This window comes from Mus caroli, unplaced genomic scaffold, assembly GCF_978045245.1.
Source record: "Mus caroli unplaced genomic scaffold, Mus_caroli_1 scaffold_13, whole genome shotgun sequence".
Lineage (NCBI taxonomy): Eukaryota > Metazoa > Chordata > Mammalia > Rodentia > Muridae > Mus > Mus caroli.
This window is the reverse complement of record NW_028227268.1, coordinates 3,202,693-3,221,764: the sequence shown is the minus strand read 5'-3', so window position 1 is coordinate 3,221,764 and position 19,072 is coordinate 3,202,693. Positions and strand designations below refer to the sequence as shown.

At 50.2% G+C, this 19,072-nt stretch overlaps 1 protein-coding gene across 3 annotated transcripts in view; it reads right to left on the bottom strand.

The window, feature by feature from the left end:
* Positions 1–19,072, bottom strand: part of Rbfox3 (RNA binding fox-1 homolog 3) — a 424,648-nt gene that overhangs the window by 321,199 nt on the left and 84,377 nt on the right. For all 3 annotated transcript variants that reach the window (XM_085829384.1, XM_085829382.1, XM_085829383.1), the window contains one exon: positions 4,231–4,369. The gene's annotated coding sequence lies outside the window, so the exon portion shown is untranslated. The remainder of the gene's footprint in view (positions 1–4,230; positions 4,370–19,072) is intronic.

The window sequence follows — 19,072 nt, the reverse complement described above, 5'->3', positions numbered from 1 at the left end:
GAGGAGAGGAGGAGGGAAAGAGGGGTGAGGGGAGAAAAAGGAGGAGGCAGAAAGAAAGGGAGGAAGGAGATGAAGATGGGGGAGGAATAGAGAGGATGGAGAGAAGGGAAACTCGGGAGAAGGCAGCAGTTAGAGGAAACTGGGTAGAAAAACCATGGGTTTCCCCAGGGTGAGCACAGTGCATCCTGGGAGTTCATTCCAATGAAGTTCCCTAATTAAACCATCAGGTTCTAGAGAGAGCCCAGATGACTGCAGGAGTCCTGCCCAGGAAGCCCTGTGTGGGGCCAATGGGCTCCAACCCTTCTACCCAGTAGCAACACAGCACAGTGGGGCAGCAGCACAGCAGGGCAGGCTCTGGACAGACAGATGGGAAGGTCTATCTCTAAGAGGCTTCCCATGTGGCTGGGTAAAGCCATGATCACACTCCTCCCCACACTCCTCCCTACACTCCTCCTCACACCAGGAGGCCTCAGTAAGCGGGGCCGGGGTGGGGTGGGGGAATAGTCTAACCACCACAGACTCGGGCAGCCTGTGTACAGCTCAGCCCAAGGTGTCGGCAGCATCCCCGTGATGGATTCTGGTTTAACAGCTTTTAAAAACAAGCAGAGGAGAGCCGGGTGTGATGGATGAGTGCAGGAAACACGCTCATTCGGAGATGATTTATGGGATGTTGCTCGTCGTGCTCATGGGACGAAGCTCGAGGGTGGGGGCCTTGGAGATGGATGTCTTCCAATGATGAGCACTTGTAGGGTGTCGGCAGCTCAACCACAAACATGCATGCTCCACCCCAGCCTGCAGGGCCCCAGCCTCAGTCGCCTACAAGAGGCACAGAAGGCAGGTGGAAGACTTGACTTTCCCTTCAGCTCCTGAACGTGAGCAGCTCTCCCCTCTCAGAAACATCTGGACAAGGAACAGCTGGCCACAGCCTCTGGTTCCTCTGAGTGACACCCGCAATGGATACAAATATGGCTGAACAGCAGAAGGGACTGGGAAAGCTGGCACATCCCCTGTACCAGTGGGTGACAGACGTCTCCTTCCAGCATGTCTGATGGACTGCTGCCCGCAGACTGGCCACTACAACACCTCATTTTACAGCAGATTATGTCCACCCATGTTTTTAATGAAGTTCTGGAATTGGCTGCACTGTTAGATCTAAATTGACTCCATATTGAAAGGGGTGAGCTTTTAAATAAGACCTAAGGACAAGGTCCTGCCTAAAGGCAAGAAATGCAGAGGGCAGGGTCAAAGGCAGGAGGAAATCATTTCTTCTCTCATCATCCCTTGAGCAAGGACATCTTGACAGTAGTAGAGATCACACTAAGTGAGCTACAATGTCAAAGCCATTCCGGGAACTGTGACCCAGCTCTGTCCAGGCTGTAGGCTACAGCAGGCTCTTCTGACCTCAAAACCACTCTTAGGAGAAGTTCTTCTCCAAAGACTCAGAGCAAGGGATTCTCACACCCCGTGGTGGGTTTGACATCACTAGGCATCGTCTGTCTGTGTGTGTGTCTATGTGTTTGTCTGTCTGTCTGTCTGTGTATGTTTGTCTGTCTCTGTGTGTGTGTCTGTGTGTGTCTATGTGTGTGTGTGTCTGTCTGTGTGTCTGTCTGTGTGTGTGTGTGCGCGCGTGCATATGTGTAAGAGTCAGCAGCCTGACATGCCTGGTTGCTCATCCATGTGCCTGACCTCGTCCTTTGGAGATCTACCATCCCAGAGCTACAAAAGACATGCAGATCACACAAAGGTACCTGGGACATACCTCTGTATGATCCTCCCTTAGAAGATGGGCTCCCTGTGAGTCCAGACTCCCCTTGCCTTCACCCCATGGGAAGGACAAGACTTAGATACACAGCTGTCAGAACTACCTTCTAAATGCACAGAGGTCAGAATGAGAGTGTGCTAGGCAAAGACGCTACATGTAAAGTCACTTGGGCTCTGGACTTCCCAGGTCCACCCTGGGGACCTGCTGGGCTTTGTGCTTTCAGTTTTAATGACTCCAAAGAGCTCCCTTTCTGGGGAGACTGGTTCTCTGAAGCCCAGGAAGGTGAATCTGGGCCAGCTGTCCTCACTCGGAAGTAGAACCAGGAGCCCCAACACCCAGCAGCAGGACACTAGAGCTTGCCTGAGGCCAGCTGCAAGACCCAGCCCCTCCGAGGCTCTCAGGAACCACAAGCCATGGTCTTGGAGTGACAAGGGTCCACTGAGGACCTCCCAGCGTGGCTTGGGCTCTCTGAGCAGGGCCATCTCAGTCAGCATAGGACAAGCTTAGCCCAACATCTACCTCTGGTCCAGTCCCAGTCCAGATTGAGCCTCAAGAACAGTAGCATGCCTACAGTAGCTCTCAGCTGACTCCAGCTTCAACTTGGGGCTCCCTGCCTTGACCCTCACAGAAGGCAGCATTGCCTTCATCTCCTCAGGCTTGACACAGTGGAGGAAGGCCCTGACTCAGAACCCTTCCGTGGATTCCGTTGGTTTTAGCAGATCACAACACCCCATCCCCCAGGGCCTCTGATCACAGCCCAGGGCACTGGACCCCTCTGCACTCCGCCCACTTCCACTCAGCCATCCGACCCTGAGCCTAGCCCTCACACCCATCTTCTCAATGCTCTGACACATCCCTACCTCGGACCTTCGGCATCAAAACCCATCTGGAAGGTTCTCTCTCACTTCCTTTTCCACACCATCTTGCATGAACAGCAGGTGCCTCCAATCCCCAGTACTGGTCAGTTCATCACACCACATTTGTCCTCCGAGGCCTTTGCACCCCTGGACATTACTTGTAAAACACGGCAGCTTATTCCCCAGCCCCCCACCCCGCCCCCATTAGCTTACAAACTCCGTGAGGAATTTTTCCTGAGCTCATCAGAGCTGCTCGAACTCAGGCAATCCTCCATCTATAACTCCTCCATCTCCTGACTACCCACTGAGAAATGTGGGCACACATTGACCGTGCCTGACCTCGAGAGTGACACTGCTCGCCCACCCAGCATGCTGCCCCTCTTTCCCCTCATGACCACGTGGTCAGTCAGAACTGCCAACTCTCCAATGTCACCTTGTTGCAGACTCCGGAAAAGATCCAAACTGAAACACCCAAGCACGGTGTCTCCTGAGGGCTCATTCCTTTCCTGCACGCTGCAGAGATGGTCACATGATCACGGAATGGGCTGCATTGCTGATATACAGGGAAGTCTGTGGACCAGTGAGCCTCATACAAGAAGGAAACCCCAGGGAAGAGAGCTTTGGCCAGTCACGAGGGAACAGTGTGCATGCCCCTGGAGAGACATCGACACCATGCAGAGTTCTTTCCTACATACAGACTCTGGAGAAGCCAGCCACTGCCCTGTGTCCAGTTCCTACCACATGCTTGGCCCAACAAAGTCCATCACTGGGGAGCAGAGAAATGGTTCCTCAAGACAAGGCACTTGCCACCAAGCTCTGTCCCGAGCTCCCTCCTCCGAAGCCACATAATGGGGTTGCTATAGAAGTTGTCCTCTGACCTCCCCATTTGAGGTATTTCCTAGCTGATGAGTATGCAGATGAGCCAGGAGGAGGGGCTCCCTAACTTCCCAGGAAGAAAGCATGGAAACACATAGTTCCCAGGGTTCTCACAACCTTCTCCCGAGCGTCGTATAGCATAAAACTGAAATCACACATGTAGCATTTTCTTGGGGTCTACAAACAGGCCTACACAATTATCAAGATCAAGAGTCCCCAAGCCCTGTAGCTAGCATGGAAAATGAACGAAGTCTTGTGGGCTGTATTTGAAACCTCTAAGTGTGACACTGGCCCTGGTGGCTCCTGTCAGAACCTGTTGCTCAGCCTGAGGGACAGGGACTCACTCTATCACCTTAGCAGCAAGATGGAGGCTCACTGCTGCTCACTGGCTTGAGGACAACCTGGACATTATGTTGGAGGATCAAATCCCAGCCTTGCCCACTTACACATCTCATACTGACCACCTGGCAGGAGCTGCTCTCCTTCCCAGACTAAGTTCCCCAAACTGTGCTGATGAGTGTCAGGACACAGAGAACAAAGTCAACGGCCATGATTTCCTGGGGACCCGGGGACTCTCTGTAACTTAACCAACTTGTAGAAGCCACGAAGACGCAATGAACTGCAAACACAGGCATAGGACATCCTGCTATTGCCCCACTACTGAAGTGGCCTTATTAGTGATCCTCGACGCAAACTCAGATGCCAAGGCAGAGCAGGGGAGCCTTGTGGCCTTACCTGTTGGGGTGCCGTCTACTTTCCTGTAGCCAGGGGCCCGTGGAAGAACTGATGAGGCTTCCTCAGTATGGAGTGTGTGTGTGCCCACGCAGAGTGGGATCGTGAAAGAGCACTAGGTTCTCACAGGCAGCTTTTCAACCTGAAGAGAAGGAAAACGAAAACAAAAAAAAACAAAAATAAATGCCCTGCCTTGGAAATAGTCCCTCCCCTTTAATATAAAACAAATGCTGGTACACAGTCAAGAGCCTGCCGCCAGGAATCAGTCATGTGGTAACCACCCATCCACGAGCACCTAGGCTCTGCCTGGCACCCACTCTCGGCCATTCGGCCACCTGCCTGAGCCATTGCCCTCTCAGGCAGCCCATGTCCTCTGACTCCCCAATCCCATGGGTGCTTGTCCCTCCCCAAGCTGTTCCCCACCTTCTTCCGTGGCTCCTTCTAGCCTCAGTCCCTGTCTCCTCCGGCTTAGACTCTAACCCAACACATACACACCCCACAGATACCTCGTCCCTCTCTTTTAGTAGGAATGGTCAGATTGTGTCCCGTTCTAAACACAACCCTCCAGGGGCAGTCAATCGGAAGAAACACCCAACATTGCTTTGATGACCATGGTGAACTAACTCAGCCTTTGGGAGCTCCCAGTTCACAGGATTTGAGGTCTAGGAAAGTAAGAGCAGATGACAGACTCCGAGCTAAGGTATCACATGTGGTCTCATGATAAACCTCCCGCTGCTGATAGGACTCGTGAGCTCTGGAACCTCTCCTATGCCACTCCCTCCTCCCTGTACCCAGGGACTCCAGAATATCACTGTATACGCAGGGTAACTCTTCCTGGCGCGCATAGCACACCTCGTGTCCACTGTCACATAGGGTGCTTGCCCTCTGTAATTGCAATTGTAATCTCCCCGCTCCAACCCCAGAAATTCTGCACATAGCCCTTTTCTAGTAAAACCATCCAGGCTCAGAACACTCAGAACACCAAAATCTTCACCATCCCACACCCGCCTGGCCATGCCCCACCAAAAGCCTCAGGCCAGTTTGTTTGCTTTGACCAAGGTTGGGTGGGAGAAAACTGAGCGGCGGCCTATCCTCCACCACGGAGGGCTCATTTCCTTCGCTCTGCAGTGCGAAGTGCCATCCATCCATCATCCACTGCACAGAATATCCCAGAACACAGGGTGGAGGCCTAAGGCCCCAGCCATACCCCAGCAGCCACGCAGCCACGCAGCCCCAGCTTTTGTAGATTCGTGGGATTGTAACTCCTATACTCCACTCTGGCAATCCCCACCACAATGACAGAGGAGTGTGGCAGGGTGGAGGAGGAGAGGAGCCAGGCCAGGGCTGGCTGAGAGATGGGAGAGAGGAGATAGATACCTACTCTTTGCAGGGCCCCAGGGTCAAGACCACAGTCTGCTACTCCTGTTGTCAGCAACAGGCTCTCATTTGTGGGGGTGGGCCTGAGTTTTCCTTGCCCTCAGAAGCATAGTTACTGTGCCCCCACTGTGTATTGTGTGTGCAGAGTGTAGTACCATGTCCCCAAATTTGAGCTGGGCAAGCTCATGTTCCAGCTGAGAAATACACATGGCATGTCTAAACCTGCCCCCCAAAATGGTCTAGCAACCTCAGCCTCCTCCTCTCTGCAGCTGCAGGGAGGACAAATGGGAAATTCTGAGTCCCCACGATGTCCCCTGTACATGTATGTGCATGTACACACACACACACACACACACACACACACACACACACACACGAACACAGACTATACCTTTAACTCCAGGAACCTAGGTCACTGGAGTGTGAAGGGTTAAAGCTGTCCACTGTTGGCAAAGAACATGACCCCCTACACACACACACACCCACACCCACCCACCCACACACACACACACACATTCTACAAGGTGAGCAGAAGCCATCATATCCCAAGACTTTGTAACACTCTCAGCAACTCCTGTGGAGAAAGCCCTGCAGCAAAGACTATGGCAGACTTTCCCCAAAGTCCCCCCAAAACTACACATGGCTGGGTGGTCTGGGGACACCACTAACTTTTTATAAATTAATTATCTAACCTGAGAAAATGGCTTTATTTATAGGATTCCAAATGAAAAGCAGAAAGGGTGTGTGTGTGTGTGTGTGTGTGTGTGTGTGTGTGTGTGTGTGTTTGATCCTCCTGCCTCCACATCAAGAGTAGAGAATCTCTCCCTGGTGCTACACACACACACACACACACACACTCACACTCACACACACACACTCACACATGTGCACATGCACACAAACATGCATGTACTTACAATACATATACACTATATACAGGCACACAGGCATACACACACATTCACACATGCACATACTCACACATGTTCTCACACACATGCACACACATGTGCACACTCACACATGCACATGCTCACACTCACACCCACACATGCACAAGCACATGCTCAGAGATGCACATACACTCACACACAGGCACACACATGCAAACTCACACTCATGTGCATGAACATGCACACACTCATGCACAGGCACACACGCGCTCACACACACACATACATTTTCACACACACACAATTGCTCACACACATGCACACAATGCATACACACAGGCACACATACTCTCGCACATGCACACACAGAGTATGGCACACAGACTAAGGACCAACAGGAGCATTTAAGATGAGGCCTGAACCCAGAAAGCACAACTCACTGTGCCTCTAACCCAGAGGGAAGCACGGCACAGCATGCCATATTTCAGTAGTAAAGATACAGGGAAATGCAATATTCCAAGAAAATGAGCTGCCGCCTCCTCCTCCTCCCGTTTTTAAATGGCTCTTGCGGAGCTGCCTTCACCCTTCACTCCCCTCGTGCCTTATGGATCCTGTCCCCGGGTTCATTATTCTGACGTGTGGTGGGAGTCTGACAGTGTTACTGCGGCTCCACTTCTTCCTTTAATGCCAGCCTGTTTTAATAATACAGTGTACCTTTTGGTTTGGTGAAATGTGACATTATTCCAGGCACCCAGCGGCAATGAGAAGGGCCTTATGTAATTTATGTGTTCTCCGCGCTGTGTTTAACACTCCCAAAGCGGAGGGCTGTAATTTGGGAAGCGATTCTCCCCAAGGTCAGGGGAACAGTTTGTAGAGGGAAGGCTGGGGGCTGTCTGACCTGAGCTCAGCCCAGGAGCCCAGGAGCTCCAGCTATGAGGCTGGACCCAGCAGCAGGAGGACTCTGCACCTTAAATCATAAATGGCCCAGATAAAAACAAAAACAAAAACACTCCAGCCCAGCCCAGCTACAGCCGAGTCACCAGGCTTCTGGTTTAAGCAAATTTTAACGAAGTAGAGATGTTTGGGTCCGGTCTCCCTCCCATCGCCAAAGCCTCCCAGGTGGTCACCTTTCAAATGTCTCTTTTTACTTTGTGTGTGGGCACGAGGGGACTGTGGATGCACACATGTGTAAAGGTGTGTGCGCATGCATGTGTGGCTGGCAGAAGTTGGCAGCAGCTGTCTGCCTCCCCATACTCTGGTCGCTTATCAGACAGGTTGTCTTGCTGGAGCTCACCAGGTAGGATAAATTGGCTGGTCAGTGAACCCCGGAGATCTGTCTCCCTACCCATCCAGGGCTGAGGCTACAGGCAATTACCACGGTGCCCAACATTGTGTGTGGAGGCTGGGTATCTAAAACCAGCTCCTCGTGCTTCTATGTGGCACATTGCCTAATGTGCTACATAGAAGCCTCTCTGGTCCCCCAGGTCCCCGTTTTGCAATGACAGGGAGCCTAACACTGCAGTCTGGGTCTGCCCTAGGCACACCAAGGGAGTGCTGATCACCTAGCATTCCACATGCTGACCCTTAAAGAAAGCACCACTGTGAGTCCCTCCTATGCTGGGGACAAAGGAACACCATGGGGACATGTCGCCAAGAAGCTTACAGTAGAGACACAACAGCCAGCCGACTACCACAGTGGAGGTGGACAAGCCTTGAAAAGAAGGGATCTTCCTTTCACCATGTCACACCTAGGGCCTGGCATAAGACAAGTGCTATATCGAGACATTTGAGCAACTGACAGAATAAAATGTCAATGAGAGAGACAGAGAAAGCACCACATGCGTGGGGGAGGGTGTTCTGGCTTCCCAGATGGAGCTGGTGACAGACCCCAGAGGGGGTTGGGGAAGAAAGAGGAGGAGAGGAGGAGGAAGAGAAGGAGGGGGAGGAAGAAGAAGAGAGAGGAGAAGGAGGAAGAAGAGGAGAAAGAGAAGGTGGAGAGGCAGGGCAGAGGAAGAGACAGCAGGTGTCAAATGAGAAAGCCACAGGGAAGTGACTTTCTGGGAGTAGAGAGATGGGACAAAGCAGAGACAGGGCTGTCCTGTGAAGTCAGGAATCAGATCACAGTGCCTTGAAAGCCACACCAAGGACTTTATGAACTCACTTGGAGAATTTTTAAACGGGAAGCTATGCAGATTCATGTCTTAGGAGTGCATCCTGGTGTCTGGGAGGACCCCATGGACATGTGAAAACAAGCCAGGAATCTCAATCAGCTTCTCCAGGAGATCAGATGAGACGTGCAGGCTTGCGGAGGGGCAAGGTGAAAACCAGAGGACATGGTCAGCAGTGTACAGAAACCAGTGGACATGGGATTGGCACAAAAGGCAGTATAAGCCATGCCATGGCTTCTCAGTAGAGTTGGGGGCCTTAGGGTGTCAGGAAAGGTTACCTTGGGAAGGGCTCATTGTGTAAAAATTTCTTCCAAATAAAACCTTCCCTTTTAGCATTCTAAGGATGGTATGAGATGAAATTCATTCCACAGGGAAGCTCCTTAAGCTCACAAAGCAAATAATTCAATAGCTTCAGGAAGTGCCTGAAACTGAGTAGATTCACCAAGTCCCTCCCTCCCAAGCCTATATAAGCAGTGTATATCTAACAGACAGTCTCACACTAACTGAAACACTAGAAGAAAGAGTTCAGCTAAGTTACCTGTAAAAGGCTCAGACCATCTAAACTGCTTGATAAAGACACTCTCCAACCTGATGGATGCCTCCAGCTTGTGCAGTGTGCATCAGGTCTCCAGCCTTCCTGAGCTATCACCCAGGCTAGGGTGGGCTTTGATGTCACAGCTGTCTTTGATTCAATCCTGTTCCTGTAAGTCACCCCTCACTCAGTTCTGTAAGCAATGGCAACGCAATTCATTGCTTTATCAAGTTGGTCTTGATGATGGCCAGATTTTGGTTTGTTGTTGGTTCCCTATCTAGGGTGAGCAGACATTTGTTCTGGTCTCTCTAGAAATGGTGTACCACAACAGGACCTCAGTGGGGCCATTGTTATCTTTATTCCCTTTCCTATGTTAAAAATAGCACGTATCCAGCAGGTAGGTGGACAGTGTGCTCCAGATCAACCTGGTTGCATAGAAATCCTGATTTTTTTTTTTATTGGCTTGTTTAAAGGTTAATATATTTCAAGGCTTGTGGGGCTGTTAAGACTGAACAGACCTGAGGTGACACAGGAGTAGCTGGGAGTGGTTGTGTACTTAGACCTAAGGTTTAAGGAAGAGGCCTCCCTGCTTTGGGGCCATGGTAATCAGCCTCCAGAGTGACTATGTGATCCTAAATCTCTACCCTCTTTGTTCCTCACCTCCCAGGTGGGTCATCTATGTGAACAACAAATACAACCAGTAAGGCAGGCACATGCAAGCTCAGGTCGCCGAAGACAACATGGCACCTGGGCCACTCTCACCACTTCATGGGACCTTCCGGAGCTCTACGGAGAGACCACATGGGCAGGAGGAGGAGGCTGAGTCCACTGCCTTCATCACAAGCTGGCTTCAGATGCCTCCAGCCCAGACACACTGTCAGTGAGAAACCTTTGCGATACCTTGAGCTTTTTCTTTTCTTTTTTTTTTTTTTTAAAGCATAAGCTAAGCTGTTTGCCGGTTCTGGAAGCCCAGAAACAGAGCCAATAAATGACTGTTGTTTTAAGTTGCTGTGTTTGCAGGTAACCCATTTCCAGGTGATAGTTAACTAAGGGTTTATAGAAAACATGAATGTTGTCTGAAGCTGCAGATGTGCACAGAGCAACCAGCAAGAAGGCAGGGAGTAGAAATGGCAGAGATGATATACAGTCACAGATGAGACTCTCCAGGAGCTAGTGGGTAAGGAAGTCTTGCACAGAGGAGCAAGGTGCCTCAAAGGGAGAAGAAGACAGAGAAACTCAGAATCCCAGGACCAGGGTGTTTCCAGAGGATGGCACCAGCTGTTGCGCAGGTTAGAGCAACATCCAGGCACTCTCTCGCCCAACAGTGGCCTTGTGCCTCTGCAATGGGTTAGAAGCTGCCAGCCCCATCTCCTCGCTCAGTCATTTTTATAGAGCTCTCCTCTGACAACTAAGGCAAAGCTATTGCCCCCAAGTTCCTTGCTCACTGCTATTGTATTCCGATGTTCTGCATCACTCCACTCGGGTCCTCGAAGGCTGGGGAATTTGGCACTACAAACACAGTGCTTGATACAGTCTAGGTTCTCAGTGCTACAGGGAGGATAGATGGGTCAATGGATTGATGGATCAAAAGATGGGCGGGTAGGTAGATGGATAGATGTGTGAACAAATCAAAGGTGGGTACATCAATGGTAATGTGGATAGATCAATGAATGGGTGGGTGAAACGATCAATCATCCACTCAATGGATCAAACGATGGATAGATAGATCAGATCAATGGTTCAATATATAGATGGGTGGACAGACAGATTGATGGCTAGATGGATAACTGGATCAACAGAACTATGGATTGATAAAAAGACAGAAAACTTAACTTTACCTAGTAGCCCAGGTAGACAAGCCATTTCCCTCCTGAAGCATCACTACACACACACAAACATACATTCATGTACACAATAACTCTCATACACACATACACATTCATAATACACATTCATACACACACACATGTACACACTCACATACACACACACTCTCATACATACACGCCCACACCCACACACATACACACATACATACGCACTCACAAACGTAACACTCACACACTCATTCTTATACACACACACTTATACACACATATGCACACTCACATTCATGCACATTTACTCTCATACACACACTCACACACATGCACACACTCACCTATGTACACATGCTCACACACACACACACACACACACACACACACACACACACACACGCTCTTTTGCTGTAAAGAGAAACTCAGCTGCAATAGCAGAGGATGTGGGGAGGGGAGAAAACCATGAAGTTGATCCTGACAGGTTCTCGCTGTGCTAAAAACAGGCAAGAGTCTGTGGGAAACCCCGGCAACCCCCTACTTCCTTCAGGAATTCAAAAAGACAGACAGCCTGTGCCCAACTGAACCAGGCAGCAGGAACTAAGAGTGTATCCTTTGTGGCCCCTCAGCAGTGCAGGGTCGGGTGGGGATATGGACAGCCAATGGACATGATAGAACATACAGTGGACAGAGTAAGGCTGGGAGCCCAGCTAGGCTCTACCTGTCCTTACCTCAAGGCCCCAGGCACAATGCACACCAAAGAGCAGGGCCTTTCTGCCACACAATTGTGGAGCATCACCCTTTGCTGTCACTGCAGAGCACTTGGGCCAGACTGGCGATTGCAGCTCAGAGCACGTGCACACCTTTGGTGGACACATGAGGAGGAAGGGCTGGGTGCCGTGAACAGCTAGCTTTCTGAATGAAGGAGCATCGGAGCTGCGAGCCTACTCATGCAGGTGGCCTGCCTGAGCTATGCAGATGTCAGGTCCACACAGATGACCACCTCATTACAGAGCCCCAGCCAGAAGGCCCAATAGGCCAGAAGGAAGCAAACTCTACCCTGCCTGTGGGAAGCCATCTTGGCCAGAAGCCAGACCAAAACCTAGCTCTGAGCACCTAGAGAACTAGCACGGACAGGCCAGGTAGAAATAGACAGGGGCACATTCAGGTGCCCAGCTGAGCAGGAAGTAAATGACTTAGGTGGGGTGGGGGAGAGGCTGGAAATGGGGAGGCCCACCCTATTTCTGTGCAGCAGCTGCCTGTGAGCACTTTTATTCTGAAATTTGAAGGTTACCGTTTTCCTAATGTTAACCCCATGCTTGGTTCCCAGAACCACTGTATTCTCTGCACCAACCCTGGAGCTGCCATCTCTACCTGGCCTTCTGTCAAGTTCTGTGCCTACTCAGGGACTGAAGATGAGGGGCTTAGTTGGTCTTATTCTTGGGGACAGAAGTGATATATGAGACATGGGGGTGGCAGTCCCAGGCCAGGAGAGAGCCACAGAAAATCTGAGTACAGCAACAGGAGAGAGAGGAAGATGGCAGGGGACTCTGGGGTAATAGGGAGGGGCACCTGGTTATTGGCAGGCTTGAGGGCAGGGGGATAAGAGGGACAAGAGGATGGGGGGCAGATGCAAGAGGGCATAGCGGGAGTGGAATTGGGGTACAGAAAGGTGAAAGGGGAGGAAGGAATGGGAGTACCCAAGGAGTGAAGACACAAGAAGTGGGGAGTGGAGGAGGTGGGGAGAGAGACATGGCATGAGGGTGAGAGAGGGGTATGCTGAGGGGTATGGAGTGCTGGGCTTGGAGTCAGGGAGCAGGGGGTGTCCAAGCTACAGAGCAACCCCAGAGGCAGATTGAGGGGACCCCACAGGCAAAGCAGAATTTTGTTTCCACTAGGTGTAGAAGATAGTGTGCCAGGATACTAGGTAACCTCGTTTGAGACATTATAATGCCAAGATACTAGGTAGCCTCCTTCGAGACACTGTAACTAGAAGAGATTGCCACCTTAATAGATTCCTAACTTTTGAAAAACCAAGCTAAAATGAGAGTGTGTTCAAGGGAGGCCCCAGGGAGCTCAAAGGTGGACTTGAAAGTCAGCAAACTTAGCCACAAACTCTCCCAGACAGATAGGCACGAAACTTTTCCCTTGCCCAGAATTCCGATCTGCCCTGGATCCCTCCCCTCAACTTCTGCCTACAGCCTGACTGCATTCCCTGGAGGAATTTCTCAACTGCTCCCAACCTAGAGCCTATTGCCTCTCTGCACACAGCCCACTCTTCCAGCACGCACATTAGGGAAATGGCTTAAGACAGCAGTGTGTTTTAAGAATCATTGCAAGAGACGCAGTGACATTTGTAGTGCACAAGTGTTCGGAAGAATTCCCAGGCAAGCCTGCTCTGTTCTGCCCTGGAAGAATTCTAGCCACCAGAAGGAAACTATCCAGGTCCCTATGTAGACACCTCACAGACCCTCTGGGAGGGGAAGGGAATGGAACGTCTGTCAACAAGGAGATGATGCCGAAGCAACATGGGGTAACATTTGTCATTCAACTCTCCCAGCTAATGACCCTTTTCTTGACACCTGGGCACAGTGGTGCCACAGCTGAGCAACATAAGCATCCTCTTGGGTGGCATGAGATTGTCAAAAAGTGTCAAATACTTGCCTGTCTCCCAAGGGACCTTTAAGATGGTGTTCCCCACATGGAAAGACAAGGATATCTTCCAGGTGACTTGGTTACACCTATACAAGGGATGACCTGAGCCGATGAATGTCAATCCCCTGAGGCTTCTGAGCCTTCTAATGGAAGGGTCAAACCTAGGACTTACTCAGTTCCTCTAGGGAAAGCGGCCATCGACCGCTATATGCAGCATTGAATGTTTGGGTTGAGAGGCATGCCCCAGTGGGTTTTCAAACTGGCTCTAGTGGGAAGGCCCCACCAGGCTACCACGAAGCCTGTATCATTGATCATGAATTGAGGAGACAGGGAAGCAGCATGGATATCTAGGATTCATCCCAGTTCACCTTGTCTCTGAGTCTAACCCTGGCCTCTCCCTAGTTAGCACCAGCAACAGGCAAAGGGCTAAAGGCAAAGCACACATAGGATGGGGGTGTTGATGGGCTCTCTCTGATGTGCTCACAGGGCACAGCTGTCCCTCTCATGAGCATGGAGCAAAACAGTCTCACCAGCAGCGACCAAGAAACACCTGGAATCTGCCCAAGACCTCCCTATGTCTGGGGAGATGAACACAGACCTCCAGAGAACTTTCTCTGGCACTGATGAGGCCCTGTTCTTAGCTTGGCTTTCATGGGACCAACAGATGTTTGGCAGGAGGCTGGAACAGCTGGGTTACAGAGCAGGCAGGGTGGAACTCTGTCGACTGCATTCCTATCCATTGGGTGTGAAGCATGGGTCACAGCCCAGCAGAGAGGCTGTCTGAGTCCAGATCGAGTCTGAGCCTGTGGAGTCCTCCACTCTGCCACCTGGAAGGTCCTGTCTTGCTCTATGTCATCTCAGGAATTTGTTTTCTTTCTAAGATCTTTCTGGTGTCTTTTTAGAACCTAGCATACGAATTTGGGGCTCATGGAATTTTCCATGGCATAAGGAAGACCTCTGAGGGTCAGCACAGCTCAGTGAGGCTGCGAGCACACATCAAGATGAAGCAGGGGCAAGGCCTCCTGGAGAGATGGCTGAGTGTGTATTGCTCTTAGAGAGTTCAGTTCCTAGCAGCCACATCACCTGTCTCACAGCTGCCTGTAACTCCAGTTCCAGGGTATCTGATACCCTCTGACCTGTAGGTACCTGCATTCACATGCACATACCCACACATAGATACACATGCATATACAATTAAAGATAAAATAAATCTTTTGTGGTGGTTTAAATAAAAATGACCCCCATAGATCCATAGGGAATAGCACTATTAGGAGGTGTGGCCTTGCTGGAGTGGGTGTGGCTTTATTAGAGGAAGTGTGTTGCTAGGGGCAGGGCTTTGAGGACCAGATACTTAAACCATGCCTAGTGTGGCACTCACTTCTGCTGCCTATGGATCAAGATGAACTCTTGTCTCCTTCTCCAGCATCAGGTCTGCCTGCACACCACCATGCTTCCCATCATGATGACAATGGACTAAACCTCTGAAACTGTAGGCCAGCCCCAATTAAATGCTTTCCCTTATATGAGATGCCTTGGTCATGGTGTCTCTTCACAGCAATAAAATCCTACCTAAGACATCCTTACAAAAGATGAGGGTGGAGCTACCTATCCATAGACTCATCTGTCCATGTGCCCAATCATTTACTCACCTGTTCATATACTAACTACATAGCTGCCCATTCATCCATTCAACTACAATCTATATACCTATTCATCCATTCATCTCTCTAACTACCTACTTACCCACCCTATCCATCCACCCACCCATTCGCCTGCCCATTCATCTATTCACCAATATATTCAACTGCATATCTATTCATCGATGCATGCATCCATCCATGTATTCATGCATCCATCCCTCCATCCATGCATGCATTCATCCATGAATTCATCCATCCATACATTCATGTGTCCATGAATCCATCTGTCCATGTGTCCATCCATCCATTCATGCATCCATCCTCCCATGCATGCATCCACCCATGCATCCATCCCTCCATCCATGCATCCATTCATCTATGCATCCATCACACATCCATTCATGCATCCACACATCTACCCATCCATGCATCCATCCATCTGTCCATGCATCCATCACACATCCATTCATGCATCCACACATCTACTGATCCATGCATCCATGCATCCACACATCTACCCATCCATGCATCCATCCATCTGTCCATGCATCATCACACATACATTCATGCATCCACACATCTACCCATCCATGCATCCATGCATCTGTCCATGCATCATCACACATCCATTCATGCATCCACACATCTACCCATCCATGCATCTGTCCATGCACTTACTTATTCATTCACTTACATGTGTGAACATTTACCCATACCTCCAACTATATAACTACTCACCCACCTATCCATTTGTCCATTCATCTACTAACCCATCCTTCCAACTACGTTTGCCCAACCATATATCATCTGTTTATCTAGTCACATGCCCACCATCTACTCACAGCTACTGACCCCACCCACCCTTTCATCTACCCACTAGCCATCTACCACCCATCCATTCACCTATGACGTAACTCCAATAAGTGTAGTAGATTCTCAGAACTGGGGTAGGGGCGAGAGGCAAGTCCCACTAAGACTTCACAACAGAGCATCCACACATCTTGGCTTTCATTACACAAACTTGGACCAAAATCTTAGCTCCTCTTTCACTATGCCTAGTTGTTTACTTGTCTCTTGGCATCAGATTGCTTGCCTATAAAATGGGATCTTAGTTCTACCATTGGGTCACTAAGAGGAACAAGTTCATGTGCACGGAATACTTGGTTTAATCTCTGATCCATGATGGACACTCAATATGAAGTGGGCTATGTGTCCAGATCATCACACACTGAGATGACCTCCACTGTCGTTGCCATCAGGATTAGCCTACGCTCCACCTCACTGTGGAGACAACGGTAACAGAACTCTGATCTGCCCCAGCACTGTGTCCTTTCCAGTGCTGTTTTGCAGTATTTCCCCCAAAGAGCCAAGTCTCTTTGTCTACCCTGTGTGAACCAGGGCTCAGCTATATGACGTTTTTGGCTAGCAGGGCCCCAAGCCTGGGCAGAAGCAGCCTTACATGTTTCCTGCTGTTTGTTGCCCTATGGTACAGAGGCCAATGGCACCCTGGTATAGAGCCACTAAACTGACTTATAGACCTATAGAGAGTTTGCCACGGCCCACTTACCCCAACTGGCCCACAGACCTGTGAGTGCTCTATGAGCACCAATCTTGTAGGGAACTCCTACCTAGGATCTACAAAGAACTCAAAGTATCAAACACCAAAGCAAACCATCCAGTCAGTAGATGAACAGAAGAACTGAACGACCATCTCAGAGGAAGTGCAAATGACCAGCAAATGTATGAAAAAAATGCTCAGCATTCTCAGCCATCAGGGAAGTGCAAATCAAAGCTACACTGAGAGTCTTTCTCGGCTCAGTCAGTTGGTTATCATCAGTAAATCAAAGGTGAGAATGTGGGGAGGGGGACCCTTCCATGCTGCAGGTGGGAATGTCCATGAGGCTGCATGGGGCTGCAAGGGGCTGCACCGGGCTGCACCGGGCTGCATGGGGCTGCACTAAGCTGCACTGGGCTTCATGAGGCTGTATGGGGTTGCATGGGGCTGCACAGGGCTGCATTAGGCTGCATGGGGCTGCACTGAACTGCATGGGGAAACAGTGTGGAGGTCACTAGAAACAAATGAAGAAATGAAAAACTTAAAAACAGAGCCACCGTGTGGCATAGCGATATTGCTCCTGGGTGCATGCCCAAAGACTCAAGTCAGCATTTTCAGAGTCACCTGCACACTGGTGTTCACCAGTGGGAGGGGATGTTGGATGCCAAGATAAAGAAACAGCCTGGATGCCCACAATGGATAAAGAAAACATAGTTTATATGTACATACGAGTATTTCATTGTGTCAGAGAGAGAGAGAGAGAGAGAGGGCAATTATATCCTTTTCAGGAAAACAGGTGGAAGTGGAGACCACCACTTAAGCCAAATAAACAAGATTCAGAAAGACAAATACCGTATGTTTACTTTCATACACAGAATCCAGATACTAAACTGAATAGGGATACGAACGAATGTACAGGTGGGGGAGGGGACCGGCAGGAGGGGCCCAAGGGACAGAAGCCCGTAATCTGAACAAAGTAAGTGCTAAACGTTTATGAAAATGCCGTAACGAAGCCTATTCTTTTGTACACTATAAAACAAATTTAAACAAAATCAATTAAAATGTCCTATTCTTATCTTAACAGATTACATACTGCAATAATAGTTTAAATGTGTTGGATTGAACAGGCTACATCTGCTCTGCGGCACTATCAACTGTCCTGTAACTCGGAGCTCTGCCTCCCTTAGAAAGCCTTCTTGCCACCAGATCCTGCCAAGCTCCGTGCCCCTGTCCTTAGCCCTGCCTGCTCACAGGAACACCAAGTGGCATCGCAGTTAGAAAGAGCAACGACCTGCCGGGGAGAGTGGTGAGGCTGGGGAATGCGCTGCTTCCGGTGCGGAATCTCGGTCTCTGGTGCTTCTTGTGCTAGAGATCCGAGTGCCAGTTCGTCAGTCCACCTACTCATTTACTTCTAATTCTAGGGAACGGGGTTGTCAACAGCTCCGGGGAGGGGCTGTTGGGTGAAGCTCTGCGTGGATTGCTGCTAAGAGGAGATTAGGCCTCCGAGGAGGGCGCTGCAGCAGTGCCCCATGGGCACATTAGGGATTCTGAGCAGGGGCTTGCCGTAAATCACTTCCCATTCAGCTCTGCTGCTGAGGGGCTCGAAGGTCGATTTTCCATGGTTATGACAACAAAAACGAAAATTGGGTCAAACTTGAAAGGTATTATCTTCCTCTGAGCTGCTAAATGCACGAGAGTAATGAGGTTGGTTAAGCAATCCACTCTGGCAGCCCCTGAACTACTCTGCCGACAGATGGGCCAGGTAAGTGGGTGGGCAAAGGTTGCCCTGCCACGCCTCCGCCTGCCCAGTGGAAGAACCTGTGCTCTTGGCCTTCTGCCACCAGAAACCTCTCTGGATGCAGAGACAGGGCATCTGCACTCTTAATGCCTCCTGCCTCTGGGCTTCTCTCAGCTGGGAGACAACATCTGGATCAAGGCTCCCAGAGACCAATCCCTAGTGGGGCCAGTCTTGCTCTGGGTCCCTCCCAGTGGTCACAAGCTGGATCCTGGAAGAGCTGTGCATGGTCTGCTGATAGCTCCACCTACAAAGGGGTGCCAACCTTCAACTGGGGCAGGCTCTATGCAAATATCATGGATTTGCAAAGTTTGCCCATCTCCTGACCAATCATCAACTATGTGTGCACAGAGCCTGCCCAGAATCTCCCAAGCCTGGCTATCAGCAGGTTTTGAGTCGGACGGAGGTTACAC